This window comes from Ascidia mentula, chromosome 3 (genome assembly GCF_947561715.1).
Source record: "Ascidia mentula chromosome 3, kaAscMent1.1, whole genome shotgun sequence".
Classification (NCBI taxonomy): Eukaryota; Metazoa; Chordata; class Ascidiacea; order Phlebobranchia; family Ascidiidae; genus Ascidia; species Ascidia mentula.
Window position 1 is genome coordinate 9696294 of NC_138568.1, and position 18549 is coordinate 9714842.

The window sequence follows — 18549 nt, forward strand, 5'->3', positions numbered from 1 at the left end:
TAATTTTTCCATCTTGTTTTCATGGATATGAATTTGGTTTAGTATTGGGGATAAATCTTGGACCTTGGTTGTTATTCCTTTCCCTATGGGGGTCGACTTTTTGGGAAAGGGTGGGAATACGTCATCGTAGGAAGGTTTTGTCTGGTCGTAAGTTTTACTGATCTTGGAAGCCTCTGGGCACCATTTGCCCCTATGTCCCCTTTCGCCGCATATGGGGCATATATTCTTTTTGGGGCATTGTGACGCCCAATGGCCGCGTTGGTTGCACATGGAGCAAGCAGGGCCAAAAGATTCGCCTGGTTTTGCAATTTGGATGTTATGTCCAAATATTTTCGTGATGCATTTGACGTTTGCTTCTTGGAAGTCTTCCAGTATCAAATGGACATACCCGTTGTATAGGTTTTTATGGTTTTTGTGAGTCAGAAACCTGTGTTCTATATATGTTCCCCAGTTAAGATCGTTTACCACCTTTTCGAAGTGGGATTTCTCCATTTCTATAGGTACTGGGTTTAAAGTTAGTTGCGTTCTGGGTTTTGGTGGGTTGGAGGCCTGGACGATTATCGCATAATTTTCTGTGACGTCGAAGGGGGTTGGCTCCTTTAGGTCTTTCAATATGTTTTTCCTGGTCTCTTTAGCAAAGTCTAGGTTGGAATAAGTTATCTTGAAAGTTGACTGTGTTTTATTTATGGTTGTGACACCCATGAGCCCGTCCTTATATTTTTCCAGATAACATTCAAACAGGCTGATGAAGGTTTCTAATGGGTAGTGGTCATAGTTAAGTATCTTCAGATAGACGGACCTTTCCTCAACAAGATAGTTCGTTTGCAACATATTTGCGTTTGTTGTGTGGTTTTTGCTCCGATTAAAGAGATCGGGGAAGTATCAAAGAGTTACGGTACAATTTATACAGGAGTTAAAGACTTTAATTGTTAATTGCTTCCCTGCGGGTGCTAGGCCGGCGTTCTTAATTGCTCTTAATGAGCAGGAGCGCCGGAGGCACCTATACAGTGGAGGCAATCAGAGCACAATTGTTGTGAGGGAGATCGGCGCTCTCAGGAGTTTGCAGCTCTTTGCTGCGTTCCTGCGGTCGCGAAATCTCTCACTACACAAAGTAATAGTTCCACGCGGAGGAGTGCCAAAAAAAGGCACGTAACCTCTGTGAGGAGCTCTGCAGTTTAACAAGGAAAAGAGGTCTAACCTCTGTCTTAAGGCTGTGTTAGACTGACGTACACTTGCACAAAAAGTTGTTAGGTAATCTCAACTAGGATTTACTGCGCGCGAAAGGTGGATAACACGAAAACAATGGTGCACATGCAAACACAAACGACACGCATGCAAGGTTTTGATACTGCCTGAAATTGACCGCGAGTGGAACCAGTGAAGGCCCCCGTCAGGTAAGTATGCTTTCCACAGCTTCTTGAGAGGTAGCATTTTTGTCGTCCGTCCTTGTGTTTGCCGCATTGTGCATTTCACGGCTTGTTTTATCTGGTCTCCGACAAGCACAACAACCAAATGTGCCGTTAAATTAATTGCTCTCCCGTCCTCCCTCTCTACCTCTCTTTCCTTGGCGTGTGCATGCAGACGACACACACACACTCATGGGATGCACCGCTGTTTCGTGCAATTGTTTTGCGAATGATTAACAGATGGTTATTCCCACATGTGTGGGAATGTGGGCCGTGCCTGGAGGTAGTGCAATACCAGGACAACCCGTGGGCAGGTCGAAGCAAGCTCCGGCACCGTGCCCCCTGTCCAAAAATCAGGTTAATACAAAGACATGCAAGCGAATCGCTTGCGTCCCAGGTATTAAACTGAGAAGAACAGATACTACACTTGATCTTAGCTCTAAAGAGCCGAGAAGCGATGCCGCAACATCCACTGAGTCCGCAACGTCCGGAAGAGTCCGTCTCGCATTTGCTGCCAAATTTTAATCCGGTAAAAAATGAAAAAAAAAAAAAAATTCCTGGTTTTTTTCCTACCGTTTTTGGCAGGCCATTCAAATTAGTTTGTTCACCACATGACGTCACAAACGGACCCATGACCCACCTCCCAACCCCCGACACGACTCCTCCTGACCGTAACAGGCGAATCCCCCCCGTAGAAACTTCGTTTCTACCTTACGTTTTGCTCTACATCAGAGGATTAGTAAAAGACGGGGATAGCGCGAACGCAGTCCCCACTAGCAGAAATTGTACGGCCGAGTTACCCACATTTGGGGTAATCGCAAGGGTCAGCTAAGCCTAAGTGCAATGGCTAAGCCTCGCCCTGGGCCCACCGCCGGCCTTTTTTTTTTTTTTTTTTTTTTTTTTCTTCACGGCTCAGAGCGTGTGATATCTAAAATCAAATATAGATGTCACGGTTTTCATCACTGCCGTCTAAGCAAGGCGCAAAGCGACAGGGCGAAAAACGGACAAAGGAAATAATTGTGCCATTATTGGTTACGTTATGTTTTCACATTCAATATTCACTTACAATCGTCATTAATATTCATTTCGCGAAATATTAATTTCCTCTTTACTCTCTCGCAATCCCGTGTAAGTTTATGTGGTTTTTCAATTTTGTTATGATTCGGTATAGTATTTTGTTGATTGTTTCATTTGTATCTTCAAAATATGTATTGTTATAATCTAACTTTTGTTTTTCCTTTATTATAGTTGTCTTGAAAAAGGCTTGGGCTTTTACACTTAAAATAGGTTCGTTTTCGTCAAAAATATTATACATAATTTCCTGTGGATCGAAGCGTGTTTTTACTCCGTATTCTGTGATGATGTGTTTCTTTAACTTTAGAATTATGTTTTCTGTTGTTTGGCATTGTGTGAGGAGGTGCGTTATCTCATCGCTATTTGTTCTGCAAAATTTGCAGAAGTTTAATCTTGCTCTACCGTTTTTTAGTTGGTACATATTGTTTTTTTGTTTAAATTTTCCCCATTTAAAACCATTGTGTGCTGTGAGGTATGCCTTTTCTCTTTCGTCGTTTGTAAATATTTGTTTGTGTTTTTTGTTTCTGTACAGTACGTTGATCCAATTGAAATTAATATTATCTGACGGGTTCGATATTATTTGTTTTGCCTTTATGAGTTCGAAATAAAAGTGCCTCAGTTTTGCTTTTTTCCAGTTTATGTCGTTGTTTTGTTCATTTAGTGTTTGATAAGTGTTTATGATTTTTCCCCATTCTTTATTTGGCTTCCATGCTTTTGGTGTCGCATTATTGTAGAAAGCTGATTTAATTTTTCTCATATGTATTCCTAGGTTGTATTGTCCCCAACTTTTCCAAATTTCGTCTATTGTATCGCTGTTTCGCATGTCTCGTAGTTTTTCCATATGAGTTGCTTGTATTTTGTTAGATATGTCTGGCATTTTAATTCCGCCTTGTTTGTAATTTGCTATTAGTTTATTTCGTTTTATCGGTTCGATGGTTTTAGGGTACCACAGGAAGTTAAATAGCTGTGTATTTAAAGTTTTTATTATATTTTCTGTGGGTTCCGACGTTCGTGCAATAAACAGGATTTTCGGTATTATCAATGTGTTAATTATTGTTATTTTTCCAAAGATTGATAGGTTTCGTTTTTCGTGGCTACATATTATTCTTCGAGTGTGTTCAATTATCTTGTTCCAATTTAAGCTCATGTTATTTCCGTGTTGTTTGTATTGTATTCCCAGTATTTTAACCTCGGGTTTGTAGTAAAGAGGAAATTTTATTCCTATTTTACACTTCATTGCATTCGAAATACACAATATCTCAGTTTTCGACTGGTTAATTTTTTGGCCCGAGGCCTTTTCAAATTTTTCGAGTATTTTGAAAATTTCGTTAATTGTCTCGATGTTTGAGACGAAAAAAGTTGTATCGTCTGCATATTGTTGGATTTTTAACATAATCTTCCGATATTTAAAGCCAGTTATTTCATTACACTTATTGATTTTTTGCGTCAGATTTTCATTTATAACACAGTATAAGAGCATGCTTAAACTACACCCTTGTCTTACTCCATTTTTAATTTCAATTTTTTCTGATAAGGCTCCGTTAATAATTATTTGGCTTGTTATATTCCTATATATGATTTTTATCCATTTGATTGTGTCTTTGTTGATTTTTAGTTTTTCAAGTGTTTTATATAGGAAGTTGTGGTCGACAGTGTCAAATGCTTTTTCGATATCTGTTAAGAAAATCGCGAGTTCTTTATTATAGGTTCGGGCAATTTCTATCGCGGCGTTTATATTGTAGTGGATATGTTGGATCTGTCGTTTGTTCAATCCACATTTCTGCTCGAGAGAGATTTTTTCGTTTAGTTCATGTTGTACCCGTTTTGCGATGCTTTTACTAATTATTTTGTAGTCTGCGTTTAGGAGCGAAATCGGTCTATAGTTTTTGATTTGTGTTTTATCTTTATTTTTTGGTATAAGTTTTATTATCGAGTTTTTCATGTCTGTGTCTAATTGTTCTCGCAAAAATATGTTTGTGACGTGTTCGTGAAAGTCTTGTTTTAAGCTGTGCCAGAAATGTTGGTAAAATTCCACCGGTAAACCATCAAGCCCCGGGGCTGCATTTTTGTTCATTTCTTTCATTGAGCTTTCTAGTTCTTTTTCACTCAGGTATAGGCTAAAGTCTTGTGTGTCTATTTCTTTTGTTTTCAGATCTTGTAAGAAGAAGTCTTGTTCTTTTTCGTCCGTTCTTTTTGCCCTTCCCCAGAGGTTGGTGTAAAAATTTGTTATCTCAGTAATTATTTCCTCTCTGTCCGTTGAGATGTTGCCCTTTATGTTTAGTGCACGAATTGCGTTATTTTCTTGTTTCTTATTTTCTATTTTGAAAAAGGCTTTATCCGGTTTCTCTTCTTTTGTTCTTTCTTTTATTCTGGCTCTAATTTTGGCACCAGCACATTTCTTTTGATCTGCGGTTTTTATTTTCTTCTTTACTTCGAGATATCGAAGGTTCAGTTCTAGGTTGTCTTTGTTTAGGTTTTCCATTAAGTTGTTCATTTCTTTTTGATTGTTCGCATGTTCTTCAAGTTCTTTTTCTTTCTTTTCTTTCGCATAAGCAATTGAGCTGTTTTTTATTTTCTTTTTCAGTTTTTGCCAGTATTCATCTGTATTTCCGAAATTATTTTTGTTTTCTTGGTGTTGGAGTATCACATTTTTTATTTTGGCCGTGTATCCTTCCTCATTGAGGTGGCTAGTATTCAGTTTCCAGTGGGGGTTTCCCCAAATATAGTTTTCCGTAATTTTAATATATATACTAGGAGCAAGGTTGTGATCAGAGAAGTGTATTGGTATATGTTTGAAAGCTTTTATTTTACTTAAAATCGGTGTGTTGCAGTATATTCTGTCAATTCTAGTAGCAGATTTAGCGGTGATATGCGTAAAAGCTTTTTTGTTGGGAAAGAGAAATCGAAAAGAATCTTCTAAACTATAGGTTTCCCTCATGTCCATCCAAGAGTTTTGGTCTGGACGTGTTTTACTTTGCGTCGCAATTGTATCTATTTGGTTATAAGTCATATTAAAATCTCCTCCTATCACTATTTTTTCATTTGGTTTCGTTATCTGCAGGTCTTTTGCAAGTATATGTAAAAGTTGAGTTCGGTGCGTTACTGCCAGTTGGCTACTTCCGGATTTAAGGTATACATTGTAAATAGTGTATTTCTCTACGTTCTCTTCATTTGTTAATTCTAAGATTATTTTATTTATTCGATTTTCTGCAGCTATCTCGTGTTTTATTTCATCTTGTGGTATGTTTTTGGTTATGATGGCCGTTCCTGCGTGAATGCGTTTCCCTATTTTTGGGTCCGCGATGGCATTATGATAGATACAAAATTTTTGTTTATTTGCCCATTTTTCTAATTTAGCAAACTTATATTGGTGTGTTTCCTGTATTAGTACAATTGCCGCGTTTTCGTTTTGTGTTATTTTTTTTACGTTTTCTATATTTCTTTCGAGCCCGTTGATATTTATAGAGATGATTGTCAGAAATTCTGGAGTCATATCGGGTGGAGTTTAGTCATTACAGGTTTGGTTTTTTAGCTATTTAAAGAAAGTAGAAATTGTGAAAGTAAAAATAATTTGAGCGACTATCTTCGTTTGTCTTTTTTCCTTCTGTTCTTTGCCGAGCCCGAACTGGAGGTCGACGATGTGAGGGTTTGGTCTTTCTTTTTCCTTTTCTTTTCTTGATCCGTATAACCAAAGTTGAATTTATTTTCTATAATTTTTGCTTGTTTTTCTACAGCTTTTTTTGTAAGTAGTGGAGAACGGGTTGGGGTCATTGGATTTTCTTTGTTGAACTGTATCCTACAAGGGGATAGGATGACCTGGGGCTGGAGATTTTGGGCGTTTTTGGGGGTTTCATAGGTCGTGTTTTCCGAATCTGTATTAATTTGTAGCTCTCCCGAGTGGGTTGATTTTGCCGGTTCTTCTATTTTCTCATCTTCTTCTATTCTTTCTTGATCTGCGTTTTCTTTCTCTTCATCAGTTCCATTTTCTTCTTCTTCCTCTAGTTGTGATGGTAGTTTTTGTGGTCGGTTTAATTTTTCCATCTTGTTTTCGTGGATATGAATTTGGTTTAGTATTGGGGATAAATCTTGGACCTTGGTTGTTATTCCTTTCCCTATGGGGGTCGATTTTTTGGGAAAGGGTGGGAATACGTCATCGTACGAAGGTTTTGTCTGGTTGTAAGTTTTACTGATCTTGGAAGCCTCTGGGCACCATTTGCCCCTATGTCCCCTTTCGCCGCATATGGGGCAGATATTCTTTTTTGGGCATTGTGACGCCCAATGGCCGCGTTGGTTGCACATGGAGCAAGCAGGGCCAAAGGATTCGCCTGGTTTAGCAATTTGGACGTTATGTCCAAATATTTTCGTGATGCACTTGACGTTTGCTTCTTGGAAGTCTTCCAGTATCAAATGGACATACCCGTTGTATAGGTTTTTGTGGTTTTTGTGAGTCAGAAACCTGTGTTCTATATATGTTCCCCAGTTAAGATCGTTTACCACTTTTTCGAAGTGGGATTTCTCCATTTCTATAGGTACTGGGTTTAAAGTTAGTTGCGTTCTGGGTTTTGGTGGGTTGGAGGCCTGGATGATTATCGCATAATTTTCTGTGACGTCGAAAGGGGTTGGCTCCTTTAGGTCTTTCAAAATGTTTTTCCTGGTCTCTTTAGCAAAGTCTAGGTTGGAATAAGTTATCTTGAAAGTTGACTGTGTTTTATTTATGGTTGTGACACCCATGAGCCCGTCCTTATATTTTTCCAGATAACATTCAAAAAGGCTGATGAAGGTTTCTAATGGGTAGTGGTCATAGTTAAGTATCTTCAGATAGACGGACCTTTCCTCAACAAGATAGTTCGTTTGCAACATATTTGCGTTTGTTGTGTGGTTTTTGCTCCGATTAAAGAGATCGGGGAAATATCAAAGAGTTACGGTACAATTTATACAGGAGTTAACGACTTTAATTGTTAATTGCTTCCCTGCGGGTGCTAGGCCGGCGTTCTTAATTGCTCTTAATGAGCAGGAGCGCCGGAGGCACCTATACAGTGGAGGCAATCAGAGCACAATTGTTGTGAGGGAGATCGGCGCTCTCAGGAGTTTGCAGCTCTTTGCTGCGTTCCTGCGGTCGCGAAATCTCTCACTACACAAAGTAATAGTTCCACGCGGAGGAGTGCCAAAAAAAGGCACGTAACCTCTGTGAGGAGCTCTGCAGTTTAACAAGGAAAAGAGGTCTAACCTCTGTCTTAAGGCTGTGTTAGACTGACGTACACTTGCACAAAAAGTTGTTAGGTAATCTCAACTAGGATTTACTGCGCGCGAAAGGTGGATAACACGAAACAATGGTGCACATGCAAACACAAACGACACGCATGCAAGGTTTTGATACTGCCTGAAATTGACCGCGAGTGGAACCAGTGAAGGCCCCCGTCAGGTAAGTATGCTTTGCACAGCTTCTTGAGAGGTAGCATTTTTGTCGTCCGTCCTTGTGTTTGCCGCATTGTGCATTTCACGGCTTGTTTTATCTGGTCTCCGACAAGCACAACAACCAAATGTGCCGTTAAATTAATTGCTCTCCCGTCCTCCCTCTCTACCTCTCTTTCCTTGGCGTGTGCATACAGACGACACACACGCACTCATGGGATGCACCGCTGTTTCGTGCAATTGTTTTGCGAATGATTAACAGATGGTTATTCCCACATGTGTGGGAATGTGGGCCGTGCCTGGAGGTAGTGCAATACCAGGACAACCCGTGGGCAGGTCGAAGCAAGCTCCGGCACCGTGCCCCCTGTCCAAAAATCAGGTTAATACAAAGACATGCAAGCGAATCGCTTGCGTCCCAGGTATTAAACTGAGAAGAACAGATACTACACTTGATCTTAGCTCTAAAGAGCCGAGAAGCGATGCCGCAACATCCACTGAGTCCGCAACGTCCGGAAGAGTCCGTCTCGCATTTGCTGCCAAATTTTATTCCGGTGAAAAATGAAAAAAAAAAAAAAATTTCCTGGTTTTTTTCCTACCGTTTTTGGCAGGCCATTCAAATTAGTTTGTTCACCACATGACGTCACAAACGGACCCATGACCCACCTCCCAACCCCCGACACGACTCCTCCTGACCGTAACAGGCGAATCCCCCCCGTAGAAACTTCGTTTCTACCTTACGTTTTGCTCTACATCAGAGGATTAGTAAAAGACGGGGATAGCGCGAACGCAGTCCCCACTAGCAGAAATTGTACGGCCGAGTTACCCACATTTGGGGTAATCGCAAGGGTCAGCTAAGCCTAAGTGCAATGGCTAAGCCTCGCCCTGGGCCCACCGCCGGCCTGATCACGGTGAAGGCCCCCGTCAGGTAAGTATGCTTTGCACAGCTTCTTGAGAGGTAGCATTTTTGTCGTCCGTCCTTGTGTTTGCCGCATTGTGCATTTCACGGCTTGTTTTATCTGGTCTCCGACAAGCACAACAACCAAATGTGCCGTTAAATTAATTGCTCTCCCGTCCTCCCTCTCTACCTCTCTTTCCTTGGCGTGTGCATACAGACGACACACACGCACTCATGGGATGCACCGCTGTTTCGTGCAATTGTTTTGCGAATGATTAACAGATGGTTATTCCCACATGTGTGGGAATGTGGGCCGTGCCTGGAGGTAGTGCAATACCAGGACAACCCGTGGGCAGGTCGAAGCAAGCTCCGGCACCGTGCCCCCTGTCCAAAAATCAGGTTAATACAAAGACATGCAAGCGAATCGCTTGCGTCCCAGGTATTAAACTGAGAAGAACAGATACTACACTTGATCTTAGCTCTAAAGAGCCGAGAAGCGATGCCGCAACATCCACTGAGTCCGCAACGTCCGGAAGAGTCCGTCTCGCATTTGCTGCCAAATTTTATTCCGGTGAAAAATGAAAAAAAAAAAAAAATTTCCTGGTTTTTTTCCTACCGTTTTTGGCAGGCCATTCAAATTAGTTTGTTCACCACATGACGTCACAAACGGACCCATGACCCACCTCCCAACCCCCGACACGACTCCTCCTGACCGTAACAGGCGAATCCCCCCCGTAGAAACTTCGTTTCTACCTTACGTTTTGCTCTACATCAGAGGATTAGTAAAAGACGGGGATAGCGCGAACGCAGTCCCCACTAGCAGAAATTGTACGGCCGAGTTACCCACATTTGGGGTAATCGCAAGGGTCAGCTAAGCCTAAGTGCAATGGCTAAGCCTCGCCCTGGGCCCACCGCCGGCCTGATCACGGTGAAGGCCCCCGTCAGGTAAGTATGCTTTGCACAGCTTCTTGAGAGGTAGCATTTTTGTCGTCCGTCCTTGTGTTTGCCGCATTGTGCATTTCACGGCTTGTTTTATCTGGTCTCCGACAAGCACAACAACCAAATGTGCCGTTAAATTAATTGCTCTCCCGTCCTCCCTCTCTACCTCTCTTTCCTTGGCGTGTGCATACAGACGACACACACGCACTCATGGGATGCACCGCTGTTTCGTGCAATTGTTTTGCGAATGATTAACAGATGGTTATTCCCACATGTGTGGGAATGTGGGCCGTGCCTGGAGGTAGTGCAATACCAGGACAACCCGTGGGCAGGTCGAAGCAAGCTCCGGCACCGTGCCCCCTGTCCAAAAATCAGGTTAATACAAAGACATGCAAGCGAATCGCTTGCGTCCCAGGTATTAAACTGAGAAGAACAGATACTACACTTGATCTTAGCTCTAAAGAGCCGAGAAGCGATGCCGCAACATCCACTGAGTCCGCAACGTCCGGAAGAGTCCGTCTCGCATTTGCTGCCAAATTTTATTCCGGTGAAAAATGAAAAAAAAAAAAAAATTTCCTGGTTTTTTTCCTACCGTTTTTGGCAGGCCATTCAAATTAGTTTGTTCACCACATGACGTCACAAACGGACCCATGACCCACCTCCCAACCCCCGACACGACTCCTCCTGACCGTAACAGGCGAATCCCCCCCGTAGAAACTTCGTTTCTACCTTACGTTTTGCTCTACATCAGAGGATTAGTAAAAGACGGGGATAGCGCGAACGCAGTCCCCACTAGCAGAAATTGTACGGCCGAGTTACCCACATTTGGGGTAATCGCAAGGGTCAGCTAAGCCTAAGTGCAATGGCTAAGCCTCGCCCTGGGCCCACCGCCGGCCTGATCACGGTGAAGGCCCCCGTCAGGTAAGTATGCTTTGCACAGCTTCTTGAGAGGTAGCATTTTTGTCGTCCGTCCTTGTGTTTGCCGCATTGTGCATTTCACGGCTTGTTTTATCTGGTCTCCGACAAGCACAACAACCAAATGTGCCGTTAAATTAATTGCTCTCCCGTCCTCCCTCTCTACCTCTCTTTCCTTGGCGTGTGCATACAGACGACACACACGCACTCATGGGATGCACCGCTGTTTCGTGCAATTGTTTTGCGAATGATTAACAGATGGTTATTCCCACATGTGTGGGAATGTGGGCCGTGCCTGGAGGTAGTGCAATACCAGGACAACCCGTGGGCAGGTCGAAGCAAGCTCCGGCACCGTGCCCCCTGTCCAAAAATCAGGTTAATACAAAGACATGCAAGCGAATCGCTTGCGTCCCAGGTATTAAACTGAGAAGAACAGATACTACACTTGATCTTAGCTCTAAAGAGCCGAGAAGCGATGCCGCAACATCCACTGAGTCCGCAACGTCCGGAAGAGTCCGTCTCGCATTTGCTGCCAAATTTTATTCCGGTGAAAAATGAAAAAAAAAAAAAAATTTCCTGGTTTTTTTCCTACCGTTTTTGGCAGGCCATTCAAATTAGTTTGTTCACCACATGACGTCACAAACGGACCCATGACCCACCTCCCAACCCCCGACACGACTCCTCCTGACCGTAACAGGCGAATCCCCCCCGTAGAAACTTCGTTTCTACCTTACGTTTTGCTCTACATCAGAGGATTAGTAAAAGACGGGGATAGCGCGAACGCAGTCCCCACTAGCAGAAATTGTACGGCCGAGTTACCCACATTTGGGGTAATCGCAAGGGTCAGCTAAGCCTAAGTGCAATGGCTAAGCCTCGCCCTGGGCCCACCGCCGGCCTGATCACGGTGAAGGCCCCCGTCAGGTAAGTATGCTTTGCACAGCTTCTTGAGAGGTAGCATTTTTGTCGTCCGTCCTTGTGTTTGCCGCATTGTGCATTTCACGGCTTGTTTTATCTGGTCTCCGACAAGCACAACAACCAAATGTGCCGTTAAATTAATTGCTCTCCCGTCCTCCCTCTCTACCTCTCTTTCCTTGGCGTGTGCATACAGACGACACACACGCACTCATGGGATGCACCGCTGTTTCGTGCAATTGTTTTGCGAATGATTAACAGATGGTTATTCCCACATGTGTGGGAATGTGGGCCGTGCCTGGAGGTAGTGCAATACCAGGACAACCCGTGGGCAGGTCGAAGCAAGCTCCGGCACCGTGCCCCCTGTCCAAAAATCAGGTTAATACAAAGACATGCAAGCGAATCGCTTGCGTCCCAGGTATTAAACTGAGAAGAACAGATACTACACTTGATCTTAGCTCTAAAGAGCCGAGAAGCGATGCCGCAACATCCACTGAGTCCGCAACGTCCGGAAGAGTCCGTCTCGCATTTGCTGCCAAATTTTATTCCGGTGAAAAATGAAAAAAAAAAAAAAATTTCCTGGTTTTTTTCCTACCGTTTTTGGCAGGCCATTCAAATTAGTTTGTTCACCACATGACGTCACAAACGGACCCATGACCCACCTCCCAACCCCCGACACGACTCCTCCTGACCGTAACAGGCGAATCCCCCCCGTAGAAACTTCGTTTCTACCTTACGTTTTGCTCTACATCAGAGGATTAGTAAAAGACGGGGATAGCGCGAACGCAGTCCCCACTAGCAGAAATTGTACGGCCGAGTTACCCACATTTGGGGTAATCGCAAGGGTCAGCTAAGCCTAAGTGCAATGGCTAAGCCTCGCCCTGGGCCCACCGCCGGCCTGATCACGGTGAAGGCCCCCGTCAGGTAAGTATGCTTTGCACAGCTTCTTGAGAGGTAGCATTTTTGTCGTCCGTCCTTGTGTTTGCCGCATTGTGCATTTCACGGCTTGTTTTATCTGGTCTCCGACAAGCACAACAACCAAATGTGCCGTTAAATTAATTGCTCTCCCGTCCTCCCTCTCTACCTCTCTTTCCTTGGCGTGTGCATACAGACGACACACACGCACTCATGGGATGCACCGCTGTTTCGTGCAATTGTTTTGCGAATGATTAACAGATGGTTATTCCCACATGTGTGGGAATGTGGGCCGTGCCTGGAGGTAGTGCAATACCAGGACAACCCGTGGGCAGGTCGAAGCAAGCTCCGGCACCGTGCCCCCTGTCCAAAAATCAGGTTAATACAAAGACATGCAAGCGAATCGCTTGCGTCCCAGGTATTAAACTGAGAAGAACAGATACTACACTTGATCTTAGCTCTAAAGAGCCGAGAAGCGATGCCGCAACATCCACTGAGTCCGCAACGTCCGGAAGAGTCCGTCTCGCATTTGCTGCCAAATTTTATTCCGGTGAAAAATGAAAAAAAAAAAAAAATTTCCTGGTTTTTTTCCTACCGTTTTTGGCAGGCCATTCAAATTAGTTTGTTCACCACATGACGTCACAAACGGACCCATGACCCACCTCCCAACCCCCGACACGACTCCTCCTGACCGTAACAGGCGAATCCCCCCCGTAGAAACTTCGTTTCTACCTTACGTTTTGCTCTACATCAGAGGATTAGTAAAAGACGGGGATAGCGCGAACGCAGTCCCCACTAGCAGAAATTGTACGGCCGAGTTACCCACATTTGGGGTAATCGCAAGGGTCAGCTAAGCCTAAGTGCAATGGCTAAGCCTCGCCCTGGGCCCACCGCCGGCCTGATCACGGTGAAGGCCCCCGTCAGGTAAGTATGCTTTGCACAGCTTCTTGAGAGGTAGCATTTTTGTCGTCCGTCCTTGTGTTTGCCGCATTGTGCATTTCACGGCTTGTTTTATCTGGTCTCCGACAAGCACAACAACCAAATGTGCCGTTAAATTAATTGCTCTCCCGTCCTCCCTCTCTACCTCTCTTTCCTTGGCGTGTGCATACAGACGACACACACGCACTCATGGGATGCACCGCTGTTTCGTGCAATTGTTTTGCGAATGATTAACAGATGGTTATTCCCACATGTGTGGGAATGTGGGCCGTGCCTGGAGGTAGTGCAATACCAGGACAACCCGTGGGCAGGTCGAAGCAAGCTCCGGCACCGTGCCCCCTGTCCAAAAATCAGGTTAATACAAAGACATGCAAGCGAATCGCTTGCGTCCCAGGTATTAAACTGAGAAGAACAGATACTACACTTGATCTTAGCTCTAAAGAGCCGAGAAGCGATGCCGCAACATCCACTGAGTCCGCAACGTCCGGAAGAGTCCGTCTCGCATTTGCTGCCAAATTTTATTCCGGTGAAAAATGAAAAAAAAAAAAAAATTTCCTGGTTTTTTTCCTACCGTTTTTGGCAGGCCATTCAAATTAGTTTGTTCACCACATGACGTCACAAACGGACCCATGACCCACCTCCCAACCCCCGACACGACTCCTCCTGACCGTAACAGGCGAATCCCCCCCGTAGAAACTTCGTTTCTACCTTACGTTTTGCTCTACATCAGAGGATTAGTAAAAGACGGGGATAGCGCGAACGCAGTCCCCACTAGCAGAAATTGTACGGCCGAGTTACCCACATTTGGGGTAATCGCAAGGGTCAGCTAAGCCTAAGTGCAATGGCTAAGCCTCGCCCTGGGCCCACCGCCGGCCTGATCACGGTGAAGGCCCCCGTCAGGTAAGTATGCTTTGCACAGCTTCTTGAGAGGTAGCATTTTTGTCGTCCGTCCTTGTGTTTGCCGCATTGTGCATTTCACGGCTTGTTTTATCTGGTCTCCGACAAGCACAACAACCAAATGTGCCGTTAAATTAATTGCTCTCCCGTCCTCCCTCTCTACCTCTCTTTCCTTGGCGTGTGCATACAGACGACACACACGCACTCATGGGATGCACCGCTGTTTCGTGCAATTGTTTTGCGAATGATTAACAGATGGTTATTCCCACATGTGTGGGAATGTGGGCCGTGCCTGGAGGTAGTGCAATACCAGGACAACCCGTGGGCAGGTCGAAGCAAGCTCCGGCACCGTGCCCCCTGTCCAAAAATCAGGTTAATACAAAGACATGCAAGCGAATCGCTTGCGTCCCAGGTATTAAACTGAGAAGAACAGATACTACACTTGATCTTAGCTCTAAAGAGCCGAGAAGCGATGCCGCAACATCCACTGAGTCCGCAACGTCCGGAAGAGTCCGTCTCGCATTTGCTGCCAAATTTTATTCCGGTGAAAAATGAAAAAAAAAAAAAAATTTCCTGGTTTTTTTCCTACCGTTTTTGGCAGGCCATTCAAATTAGTTTGTTCACCACATGACGTCACAAACGGACCCATGACCCACCTCCCAACCCCCGACACGACTCCTCCTGACCGTAACAGGCGAATCCCCCCCGTAGAAACTTCGTTTCTACCTTACGTTTTGCTCTACATCAGAGGATTAGTAAAAGACGGGGATAGCGCGAACGCAGTCCCCACTAGCAGAAATTGTACGGCCGAGTTACCCACATTTGGGGTAATCGCAAGGGTCAGCTAAGCCTAAGTGCAATGGCTAAGCCTCGCCCTGGGCCCACCGCCGGCCTGATCACGGTGAAGGCCCCCGTCAGGTAAGTATGCTTTGCACAGCTTCTTGAGAGGTAGCATTTTTGTCGTCCGTCCTTGTGTTTGCCGCATTGTGCATTTCACGGCTTGTTTTATCTGGTCTCCGACAAGCACAACAACCAAATGTGCCGTTAAATTAATTGCTCTCCCGTCCTCCCTCTCTACCTCTCTTTCCTTGGCGTGTGCATACAGACGACACACACGCACTCATGGGATGCACCGCTGTTTCGTGCAATTGTTTTGCGAATGATTAACAGATGGTTATTCCCACATGTGTGGGAATGTGGGCCGTGCCTGGAGGTAGTGCAATACCAGGACAACCCGTGGGCAGGTCGAAGCAAGCTCCGGCACCGTGCCCCCTGTCCAAAAATCAGGTTAATACAAAGACATGCAAGCGAATCGCTTGCGTCCCAGGTATTAAACTGAGAAGAACAGATACTACACTTGATCTTAGCTCTAAAGAGCCGAGAAGCGATGCCGCAACATCCACTGAGTCCGCAACGTCCGGAAGAGTCCGTCTCGCATTTGCTGCCAAATTTTATTCCGGTGAAAAATGAAAAAAAAAAAAAAATTTCCTGGTTTTTTTCCTACCGTTTTTGGCAGGCCATTCAAATTAGTTTGTTCACCACATGACGTCACAAACGGACCCATGACCCACCTCCCAACCCCCGACACGACTCCTCCTGACCGTAACAGGCGAATCCCCCCCGTAGAAACTTCGTTTCTACCTTACGTTTTGCTCTACATCAGAGGATTAGTAAAAGACGGGGATAGCGCGAACGCAGTCCCCACTAGCAGAAATTGTACGGCCGAGTTACCCACATTTGGGGTAATCGCAAGGGTCAGCTAAGCCTAAGTGCAATGGCTAAGCCTCGCCCTGGGCCCACCGCCGGCCTGATCACGGTGAAGGCCCCCGTCAGGTAAGTATGCTTTGCACAGCTTCTTGAGAGGTAGCATTTTTGTCGTCCGTCCTTGTGTTTGCCGCATTGTGCATTTCACGGCTTGTTTTATCTGGTCTCCGACAAGCACAACAACCAAATGTGCCGTTAAATTAATTGCTCTCCCGTCCTCCCTCTCTACCTCTCTTTCCTTGGCGTGTGCATACAGACGACACACACGCACTCATGGGATGCACCGCTGTTTCGTGCAATTGTTTTGCGAATGATTAACAGATGGTTATTCCCACATGTGTGGGAATGTGGGCCGTGCCTGGAGGTAGTGCAATACCAGGACAACCCGTGGGCAGGTCGAAGCAAGCTCCGGCACCGTGCCCCCTGTCCAAAAATCAGGTTAATACAAAGACATGCAAGCGAATCGCTTGCGTCCCAGGTATTAAACTGAGAAGAACAGATACTACACTTGATCTTAGCTCTAAAGAGCCGAGAAGCGATGCCGCAACATCCACTGAGTCCGCAACGTCCGGAAGAGTCCGTCTCGCATTTGCTGCCAAATTTTATTCCGGTGAAAAATGAAAAAAAAAAAAAAATTTCCTGGTTTTTTTCCTACCGTTTTTGGCAGGCCATTCAAATTAGTTTGTTCACCACATGACGTCACAAACGGACCCATGACCCACCTCCCAACCCCCGACACGACTCCTCCTGACCGTAACAGGCGAATCCCCCCCGTAGAAACTTCGTTTCTACCTTACGTTTTGCTCTACATCAGAGGATTAGTAAAAGACGGGGATAGCGCGAACGCAGTCCCCACTAGCAGAAATTGTACGGCCGAGTTACCCACATTTGGGGTAATCGCAAGGGTCAGCTAAGCCTAAGTGCAATGGCTAAGCCTCGCCCTGGGCCCACCGCCGGCCTGATCACGGTGAAGGCCCCCGTCAGGTAAGTATGCTTTGCACAGCTTCTTGAGAGGTAGCATTTTTGTCGTCCGTCCTTGTGTTTGCCGCATTGTGCATTTCACGGCTTGTTTTATCTGGTCTCCGACAAGCACAACAACCAAATGTGCCGTTAAATTAATTGCTCTCCCGTCCTCCCTCTCTACCTCTCTTTCCTTGGCGTGTGCATACAGACGACACACACGCACTCATGGGATGCACCGCTGTTTCGTGCAATTGTTTTGCGAATGATTAACAGATGGTTATTCCCACATGTGTGGGAATGTGGGCCGTGCCTGGAGGTAGTGCAATACCAGGACAACCCGTGGGCAGGTCGAAGCAAGCTCCGGCACCGTGCCCCCTGTCCAAAAATCAGGTTAATACAAAGACATGCAAGCGAATCGCTTGCGTCCCAGGTATTAAACTGAGAAGAACAGATACTACACTTGATCTTAGCTCTAAAGAGCCGAGAAGCGATGCCGCAACATCCACTGAGTCCGCAACGTCCGGAAGAGTCCGTCTCGCATTTGCTGCCAAATTTTATTCCGGTGAAAAATGAAAAAAAAAAAAAAATTTCCTGGTTTTTTTCCTACCGTTTTTGGCAGGCCATTCAAATTAGTTTGTTCACCACATGACGTCACAAACGGACCCATGACCCACCTCCCAACCCCCGACACGACTCCTCCTGACCGTAACAGGCGAATCCCCCCCGTAGAAACTTCGTTTCTACCTTACGTTTTGCTCTACATCAGAGGATTAGTAAAAGACGGGGATAGCGCGAACGCAGTCCCCACTAGCAGAAATTGTACGGCCGAGTTACCCACATTTGGGGTAATCGCAAGGGTCAGCTAAGCCTAAGTGCAATAGCTAAGCCTCGCCCTGGGCCCACCGCCGGCCTGATCACGGTGAAGGCCCCCGTCAGGTAAGTATGCTTTGCACAGCTTCTTGAGAGGTAGCATTTTTGTCGTCCGTCCTTGTGTTTGCCGCATTGTGCATTTCACGGCTTGTTTTATCTGGTCTCCGACAAGCACAACAACCAAATGTGCCGTTAAATTAATTGCTCTCCCGTCCTCCCTCTCTACCTCTCTTTCCTTGGCGTGTGCATACAGACGACACACACGCACTCATGGGATGCACCGCTGTTTCGTGCAATTGTTTTGCGAATGATTAACAGATGGTTATTCCCACATGTGTGGGAATGTGGGCCGTGCCTGGAGGTAGTGCAATACCAGGACAACCCGTGGGCAGGTCGAAGCAAGCTCCGGCACCGTGCCCCCTGTCCAAAAATCAGGTTAATACAAAGACATGCAAGCGAATCGCTTGCGTCCCAGGTATTAAACTGAGAAGAACAGATACTACACTTGATCTTAGCTCTAAAGAGCCGAGAAGCGATGCCGCAACATCCACTGAGTCCGCAACGTCCGGAAGAGTCCGTCTCGCATTTGCTGCCAAATTTTATTCCGGTGAAAAATGAAAAAAAAAAAAAAATTTCCTGGTTTTTTTC

At 45.4% G+C, this 18549-nt stretch overlaps 24 non-coding genes and 1 pseudogene across 24 annotated transcripts; all 25 read right to left on the bottom strand.

Annotated features, from left to right (window-relative positions):
• Positions 1 to 1667: 1667 nt before the first annotated feature.
• LOC145896265 (U2 spliceosomal RNA) lies at positions 1668 to 1865 on the bottom strand. The gene has a single exon (XR_014401726.1). It is a non-coding gene; the product is annotated as a U2 spliceosomal RNA (small nuclear RNA).
• Positions 1866 to 2152: 287 nt separating this feature from the next.
• On the bottom strand, positions 2153 to 2289 carry LOC145896205 (U1 spliceosomal RNA; annotated as a pseudogene).
• Positions 2290 to 8175: 5886 nt separating this feature from the next.
• Positions 8176 to 8373, bottom strand: LOC145896278 (U2 spliceosomal RNA). The gene has a single exon (XR_014401737.1). It is a non-coding gene; the product is annotated as a U2 spliceosomal RNA (small nuclear RNA).
• Positions 8374 to 8661: 288 nt separating this feature from the next.
• Positions 8662 to 8825, bottom strand: LOC145896537 (U1 spliceosomal RNA). The gene has a single exon (XR_014401979.1). It is a non-coding gene; the product is annotated as a U1 spliceosomal RNA (small nuclear RNA).
• A 265-nt stretch (positions 8826 to 9090) lies between these two features.
• On the bottom strand, positions 9091 to 9288 carry LOC145896290 (U2 spliceosomal RNA). The gene has a single exon (XR_014401748.1). It is a non-coding gene; the product is annotated as a U2 spliceosomal RNA (small nuclear RNA).
• Positions 9289 to 9576: 288 nt separating this feature from the next.
• LOC145896654 (U1 spliceosomal RNA) lies at positions 9577 to 9740 on the bottom strand. Its single transcript, XR_014402091.1, has one exon. It is a non-coding gene; the product is annotated as a U1 spliceosomal RNA (small nuclear RNA).
• Positions 9741 to 10005: 265 nt separating this feature from the next.
• LOC145896301 (U2 spliceosomal RNA) lies at positions 10006 to 10203 on the bottom strand. The gene has a single exon (XR_014401759.1). It is a non-coding gene; the product is annotated as a U2 spliceosomal RNA (small nuclear RNA).
• A 288-nt stretch (positions 10204 to 10491) lies between these two features.
• LOC145896773 (U1 spliceosomal RNA) lies at positions 10492 to 10655 on the bottom strand. The gene has a single exon (XR_014402202.1). It is a non-coding gene; the product is annotated as a U1 spliceosomal RNA (small nuclear RNA).
• A 265-nt stretch (positions 10656 to 10920) lies between these two features.
• On the bottom strand, positions 10921 to 11118 carry LOC145896313 (U2 spliceosomal RNA). Its single transcript, XR_014401770.1, has one exon. It is a non-coding gene; the product is annotated as a U2 spliceosomal RNA (small nuclear RNA).
• A 288-nt stretch (positions 11119 to 11406) lies between these two features.
• LOC145896890 (U1 spliceosomal RNA) lies at positions 11407 to 11570 on the bottom strand. The gene has a single exon (XR_014402313.1). It is a non-coding gene; the product is annotated as a U1 spliceosomal RNA (small nuclear RNA).
• A 265-nt stretch (positions 11571 to 11835) lies between these two features.
• On the bottom strand, positions 11836 to 12033 carry LOC145896324 (U2 spliceosomal RNA). The gene has a single exon (XR_014401781.1). It is a non-coding gene; the product is annotated as a U2 spliceosomal RNA (small nuclear RNA).
• Positions 12034 to 12321: 288 nt separating this feature from the next.
• Positions 12322 to 12485, bottom strand: LOC145896259 (U1 spliceosomal RNA). The gene has a single exon (XR_014401720.1). It is a non-coding gene; the product is annotated as a U1 spliceosomal RNA (small nuclear RNA).
• A 265-nt stretch (positions 12486 to 12750) lies between these two features.
• LOC145896335 (U2 spliceosomal RNA) lies at positions 12751 to 12948 on the bottom strand. The gene has a single exon (XR_014401792.1). It is a non-coding gene; the product is annotated as a U2 spliceosomal RNA (small nuclear RNA).
• A 288-nt stretch (positions 12949 to 13236) lies between these two features.
• On the bottom strand, positions 13237 to 13400 carry LOC145896376 (U1 spliceosomal RNA). Its single transcript, XR_014401831.1, has one exon. It is a non-coding gene; the product is annotated as a U1 spliceosomal RNA (small nuclear RNA).
• Positions 13401 to 13665: 265 nt separating this feature from the next.
• On the bottom strand, positions 13666 to 13863 carry LOC145896346 (U2 spliceosomal RNA). The gene has a single exon (XR_014401803.1). It is a non-coding gene; the product is annotated as a U2 spliceosomal RNA (small nuclear RNA).
• A 288-nt stretch (positions 13864 to 14151) lies between these two features.
• Positions 14152 to 14315, bottom strand: LOC145896449 (U1 spliceosomal RNA). The gene has a single exon (XR_014401898.1). It is a non-coding gene; the product is annotated as a U1 spliceosomal RNA (small nuclear RNA).
• Positions 14316 to 14580: 265 nt separating this feature from the next.
• LOC145896358 (U2 spliceosomal RNA) lies at positions 14581 to 14778 on the bottom strand. The gene has a single exon (XR_014401814.1). It is a non-coding gene; the product is annotated as a U2 spliceosomal RNA (small nuclear RNA).
• A 288-nt stretch (positions 14779 to 15066) lies between these two features.
• On the bottom strand, positions 15067 to 15230 carry LOC145896461 (U1 spliceosomal RNA). The gene has a single exon (XR_014401909.1). It is a non-coding gene; the product is annotated as a U1 spliceosomal RNA (small nuclear RNA).
• A 265-nt stretch (positions 15231 to 15495) lies between these two features.
• On the bottom strand, positions 15496 to 15693 carry LOC145896370 (U2 spliceosomal RNA). The gene has a single exon (XR_014401825.1). It is a non-coding gene; the product is annotated as a U2 spliceosomal RNA (small nuclear RNA).
• Positions 15694 to 15981: 288 nt separating this feature from the next.
• Positions 15982 to 16145, bottom strand: LOC145896472 (U1 spliceosomal RNA). The gene has a single exon (XR_014401920.1). It is a non-coding gene; the product is annotated as a U1 spliceosomal RNA (small nuclear RNA).
• Positions 16146 to 16410: 265 nt separating this feature from the next.
• On the bottom strand, positions 16411 to 16608 carry LOC145896383 (U2 spliceosomal RNA). The gene has a single exon (XR_014401837.1). It is a non-coding gene; the product is annotated as a U2 spliceosomal RNA (small nuclear RNA).
• A 288-nt stretch (positions 16609 to 16896) lies between these two features.
• Positions 16897 to 17060, bottom strand: LOC145896484 (U1 spliceosomal RNA). The gene has a single exon (XR_014401931.1). It is a non-coding gene; the product is annotated as a U1 spliceosomal RNA (small nuclear RNA).
• A 265-nt stretch (positions 17061 to 17325) lies between these two features.
• Positions 17326 to 17523, bottom strand: LOC145896394 (U2 spliceosomal RNA). Its single transcript, XR_014401848.1, has one exon. It is a non-coding gene; the product is annotated as a U2 spliceosomal RNA (small nuclear RNA).
• Positions 17524 to 17811: 288 nt separating this feature from the next.
• Positions 17812 to 17975, bottom strand: LOC145896872 (U1 spliceosomal RNA). The gene has a single exon (XR_014402297.1). It is a non-coding gene; the product is annotated as a U1 spliceosomal RNA (small nuclear RNA).
• A 265-nt stretch (positions 17976 to 18240) lies between these two features.
• Positions 18241 to 18438, bottom strand: LOC145896405 (U2 spliceosomal RNA). The gene has a single exon (XR_014401859.1). It is a non-coding gene; the product is annotated as a U2 spliceosomal RNA (small nuclear RNA).
• Positions 18439 to 18549: the final 111 nt, after the last annotated feature.